The sequence below is a fragment of the Chinchilla lanigera genome, unplaced genomic scaffold (genome assembly GCF_000276665.1).
Source record: "Chinchilla lanigera isolate Chin_1 unplaced genomic scaffold, ChiLan1.0 scaffold00036, whole genome shotgun sequence".
Classification (NCBI taxonomy): domain Eukaryota; kingdom Metazoa; phylum Chordata; class Mammalia; order Rodentia; family Chinchillidae; genus Chinchilla; species Chinchilla lanigera.
Genome location: NW_004955437.1, coordinates 9,927,097 through 9,932,876, shown reverse-complemented (window position 1 = coordinate 9,932,876; position 5,780 = coordinate 9,927,097). Strand labels below are relative to the sequence as shown.

The following is a 5,780-nucleotide window of genomic DNA, read 5'->3' as shown; positions in this document are numbered from 1 at the left end:
GCTAAGGGTTTGGGTTGTTTTGTGTGTGTTTTTTTTTTGTTGTTTAGAAAGCCAAATCTAGCCAGGCGTGGTGGCGCACACCTGTAATCCCAGCACTCGGGAGGCTGAGGCAGGACGATCCTTGTGAGTTCGAGGCCAGCCTGGGCTACAAACTGAGCTCAAGGCCAGCCTGAACTGCATAGCGAGACCCTGTCTCAAAAAAAACAAAAAAACAAAAACAAAAAAAACAATAGAAAGCCAAACAACAGTAGAAAGCCAAATCTTTTATTGGGGCATTGGGCCTCAGGGTGGGCCAAGGGCCCTCACTGCACAGCTTGTTCATTGGCGCTGCCTCCGGAGTCCTAAGGCTTCATCACATCCGGAAGTTCCAGCAGGCTGGCGAAGCGTTCAGTGCTCGGGGCCTCCAACATGTCATCTTCCCGGAAGGCCAGCCACACTGTGGCTGGGGCCTGTGGCCTTGCTGTCTGGCTGGTAAAGCCACACTCGCCCAGCGTTTTGCCATCATCTAGAAGCTGGTCATCCTTGTACAGCCTCTGCTCATCGGGCGGCCGCTTGAGGATGCCTTCAATGATGCACTTCAGCTCGAACACCGTGCTCGACTCCTTCACGTCCGTGAAGATGGTGGTCTTGTGGCGCTGGATCATGAGGAACAGGTCCATCTCGGCAGCTGCCTCTCACTCGGTGCGCCGGCCTGGCTGAGCTCCGCCCCTTCTCCTGGCACACGGCCCTGTTTTGTTTTATAAAAATGTCATACTGTGATACCACCTCACACTTATTAGGATACCATAGCTACTAGGGGGGTGGGCAGAAAGTACCAAGCATCTGCCGGGGGTGGTGGCGCACACCTGTAACCCCAGCACTGGGCAGGCTGAGGCAGGAGGATCACTGTGAGTTCAAGACCAGCCTGGGCTACAAAGTGAGCTCACGGCCAGCCTGAACTGCATAGCAAGACCCTGTCTCAAAAAGACAAAAAAAAAAAAAAGTGGCTAACGCAAGGAGGATCACCACAGGTTGGAGGCCAGGCTGGACCACATAGTGAATGCAAAGCCAGCCTGAACTATATAGAGCGATCCTATCTTAAAAAAAGAAAAAGGAAAAGGAAAAGGTGGTGAAAAGGAAGGCCATTCGACTGGATAGGAGGGGTTGCAGGAAGGTAGAGACAGCTCTGGAAGAATTTCTCAGGTTTGGCAAACAGGAAAAAAAAAAAACTACTGGAGGCCAGGAGGGACTGTGGGCCCTAGCAGGGACCTCGCTTACCTTCACAACAGCAGCCTTGTGTGGGTCACAGACGGGGGCTGCGGAGTGCAGAGCAGAAACCCCTAAGGAGAGAGGGACAGAGGATTATGGAAGAGCCAAAGTTTTAAGTATCCGAAGAGATGAGACTCAATACAGCAGAGCAACAGCACCTGGCAACAACCGTTCATTCCACTTTCTGTCTCCATGACTCATTTAAGCGGAACTACACAGCATTTGTCTTTTTGTGCCGGGGTTTATTTCACCTAACACTTTGTGGTTCAGCCACATTGTGGTATATGTCAGAATTTCCTTCCTCTGCAGGGCTACACAATTGTTGAAGACCACTACAAAGTGGCTCTGAGCCGGATTTAGTATTAACCAATTGGCTTTCCGTGTTTACTTGTGAGTTATCTGAAGCTTAGGCACTCTGTCAGGGGATGGGCAGTGGACTCATAGTAAGTAAACCTCTGTGAGTCACAGGTCACCCTGAGGCCTGTATTGGCCTGTGAAGCTGTGACTCCTCAAAGGACAAGATAAGGCCACAGCTGAGCACGTTTGGCTCCAACCCCAATTAACTATAAGGAAACTGCAGCTGCAGGCCCCACACTCCTACAGTAAATACCAACCTAAAGATAAAGTAGTTCTCCTGATTGACATAATTTACTGCTTGGGAAAATTCTCCCAAGGTCCTGCAAGATTCCCACGTTTTCTTGAGTTGCCTCCTCCTCTGTTTGAAAACCAAATAGATACGGGCTACCCAGAGAAGTCTTTGTCTGAACTCAGAGAACATGGAAGCTGTAAGAGAGTAAGACCCTCCTGGAGCCCTGAAATCATTTCAGTTGACTCACTTATTTAAGCCTTCGCAGTCCACTCACTTAGGAGATTGCGGACCTGATCAGCCCGCAATAACTAAGGGTTATTTAACCGGATACAATATGCTATCCTGATGAATTTTCCTTATCCATCTACCTATCATGGACACCTGGGCTGCTGTGAACGTGGAAAAACAATTTTTTCAAGATCCTTCAGGAAGTTTTTTTGGGTATATCCCCTAAAGCAGAATTAACAGATCCACAAGATATCCTCTGGGTCTACCCCACAACAGTCTCTTTTGCCCGCCTCCACCCCCCGGCTGTCCCCCTGGAATGAATGGCACCCTTCCACTCCAGAGACTCCGTCGTCAACTTAGAAGCTGGCGCTGTCCTCTCAGCTGCCTCCCACCCATCGCACCTACAGCCCTACCTCCACATGCGGCCCAAGAGGCCCATCACTGTCCTGGGCACCACCACTGAACCCTAATAGTCCTCCCTGCTTTCCTGCCGGCCCTAACATCCTTCTCCCTAGGTGGGATGATCTTTCCAATGCATAAATAAGATCCTGCCACTCCCTACTCCAAATCCTCTAAGGGTGCAAATGTAGAAATCTACAAAGCAATTTTTTTTTTTTTTTTTTTTTTTTTGGTCTTTTTGAGGCAGGGTCTTGTTTATGCAGTTCAGGCTGGCCTTGAGCTCACTTTAAGCTCAGGCTGGCCTTGAACTCACAACGATCCTCCTGCCTCAGCCTACCAAGTGCTGGGATTACAGGCATATGCCACCCCTCCCAACCTATGATCATTTTAAAAGGATTTTTTAAAACAACTTCTAAGGCAGGAAAAGATAAACTTTTTAAAAGGGCCAGATGGTAACTATTTTAGGTTTTGGAGGCCAAGAGACAATGTCAAGGATGTTATATAAGTACTCACATAACCATTTAAAATGCAGCTACCGCTGGGCGTGGTGGCCCATGCCTGTAATCCCAGCACTCAGGAGGCTGAGGCAGAAGAATCATTGAGAGTTTGAGAACAGCCTGAGCTACAAAGTGAGCTCAAGGCCAACCTGAACTGAATAGCGAGACCCTGCCTCAAAAAGTCAAAAAGACAAAAAAGAAAGCAGAAATAAATAAATAAATAAAATAAAATGCAACTATCTAAACATGCATAACGATAGCCCGCTATGAAGGTGCATACCTGTGACCCCAGCTACTAGGGAGAATGAAGCAAAAAGGACAGCAAATTCGAGGCCAGTCTAGGCAATTTAGGGAGACAATGTCTCAAAATAAGGGTCAAGGATGTAGCTCAATGGTAGCGCATCCTGGGTTTGAGTATTTTGAAAAAAACAAAAAACAAAACAAAACAAACAAACAAAAAAAAAACGCATGAAGATAACCTCAAGGGCCCATTGATCCTTTCTTTGGAAAGGGGTATTAAGAATTGAACTCAGAATGAAGCAAAGTCTAGTTAAGTTGCCCAGGCTGGTCTTAAACTTGTGCTCCTTTTGCCTTAGGCTCCCAGCAGCTGGGATTAAGGATGCGCAACACCTCACCCAGCTCCTGCTAACCCTCCGGATCCCAGAGGTGCCCACCCCTCCAACCTCGAGGTCCACTGCCTTCACCTCTCCCTGTCTAACCAACATCATCTTCCAGTCTTCAAGCAACAGGGCAAAGAGTAAGTACACATGCCCAGGGTGAACCTCAGGCGCCACCTACCTGCTCAGAGTGGGCATCTGTCTTAGAGAAAGTGGAAAACCCAGGGACACTTAAACAGTAGACCGCAGCTCTACTGATGGCAAAAGAACCATCCCTCAAGCCTGTGTCCCGCAACCTTCCACCTCGCCCCGTCACTGAAGGCACAGTCCTACATACTAGCAGAAACAACAGCTCCCTTAGGGACCTCATGTGACCAGACAGGGACCCTCTCATCTACTAGAAGCCATCTGTATCAGTTACTAGAGAAACAGATATAACACAAGATGTACAAATGTATAAGAAATTACAAGATTGGCTTACGATGGTCAGCCACAGAGTCGTATGAGGAAGTGTGCAGACGGCGTCTGTACACTGAAGACCGAAGGAATCACTCCAGGGTCTGGAGTTCACTGCAAAGTTCCGTGCAAGTTCGTACCAGGAGGCCGATGAGTCTGCGACGGAAGGCTGAAGGATCCAAGGTGGAAGCCGAAGAGTCTGCACTAGAAGCCAGGAGACGAAGTCCAAGCTGAAGGTGAAGACTGGAGCTCCTCCAAAAGGAATGGAAGTTCCTCTGTCTGTCATCTCCCTTTTATATCATCTAGGTGATGATCCACCCTAGGTGGCTCCTCTACACCCTAGGGTGTAGAATTGCTCAGCCAATTGCTGAGCCAAGTTTAGTTAAGCTTCTATTTTTTTTTTCTTTTTTGTCTTTTTGAGACAGGGTCTCGCTATGCTGGGATTACAGGCTGGACTTGAGCTTACTTTAAAGCCCAGGCTGGTCTCAAACTTGCAACGATCCTCCTTCCTCGGCCTCTGAGTGCTAGGATTACAGGTGTGCACCACCACACCTGGCTAGTTAAATTTCTAAACTTTTTGTTTTGTTTTGTCTTTTTGAGGCAGGGTCTCACTACGCTGGGATTACAGGCTGGCCTTGAGCTCACTTTGTAGGCTCACTTTGTAGACCAGGCTGGTCTTGAACTCACAATAATCCTCCTGCCTCAGCCTCCCGAGTGCTGGGATTACAGGCGTGCGCCACCACACCTGGCAGCTTCTAAACTTCTCAAGTTGACATAATCAATCAACCACTATACTATCCGAGACCTGCCAAACAGAATCAGTGTCTGCATCTTCAGCAAGCTGTGAAAAGCCACAAAGGGACACCTGGTTTGATGGGCATCCCATAAACACATCAAACCATGAATACATCTTGTAGGTGAAACTTTACCTAGACGCTAAAGGCAGCATTTATAAGCGGAAGTTCCCAAAGCTGGACTCTCTGTGCTCAGCAGGGGTGAGAGTGGGTCCCCTCATACTCCTTGTCCATCAGCCCAGGACAGAGGGCATTGCTGACCTCGGCTTCCTGCTCTCAGCCCAAGGGGAATTTAGAAAGGCCATTTTCCACTCCCAGAATCCTCCTGTCCCTTCTTCCAAACAAAGCAAAAAGCAGGGAGCTCCAAAAAAAAAAAAAAAAAAGAAACGAGAGCCTTGGACCTGCCAAGATAAGTAGGTCACATGGCAACATGACAGAAGCCCCAGATGGAAGGAAGAGAAAGCACCACTATCTTTAACAACAGTGGAGGAGCGGGTCGGTGTCCACAAAGCCCAGCTGGAGAGATCCCAGAAGCAGATCTTTGCATGGGAAGTGCAGAATGAAGTTGCTACAAATACTGAGACAGTGCGTCTGTACCCAGAGGAGCTCCCAGGTCAGTAACTTCCCTGTCTGGCGAGTTCTCTCCGCCTCCATCTCCCTTGGGTTTAACTTCCCCATCAGGTGACAGTGCTAAATTAGAAAAGTCACACCTCAGTCCTCCAGGAACCACTGTGCTTCACCGGGAAATACTAAACAGAAGTCCCTCACCAAAGAACACATTTAAAGGGGAAAAAAATTCACAGCAAGCATAAAATAACAAGACGAGGAAAAATCTATTTCAAACAGAAAACAATAACTAAAAAAAATTTTTTATCTTTTCAATAGATGATGTGTCATTTATTATAGGTTTTTTTTTCTTTAAATCTTTTTGAGACAGGGTCTCATTATGCAG

The 5,780-nt window shown here is 47.8% G+C and overlaps 1 pseudogene; it reads right to left on the bottom strand.

The window, feature by feature from the left end:
- Window positions 1-243: 243 nt before the first annotated feature.
- LOC102023741 lies at window positions 244-1,390 on the bottom strand (annotated as a pseudogene).
- Window positions 1,391-5,780: the final 4,390 nt, after the last annotated feature.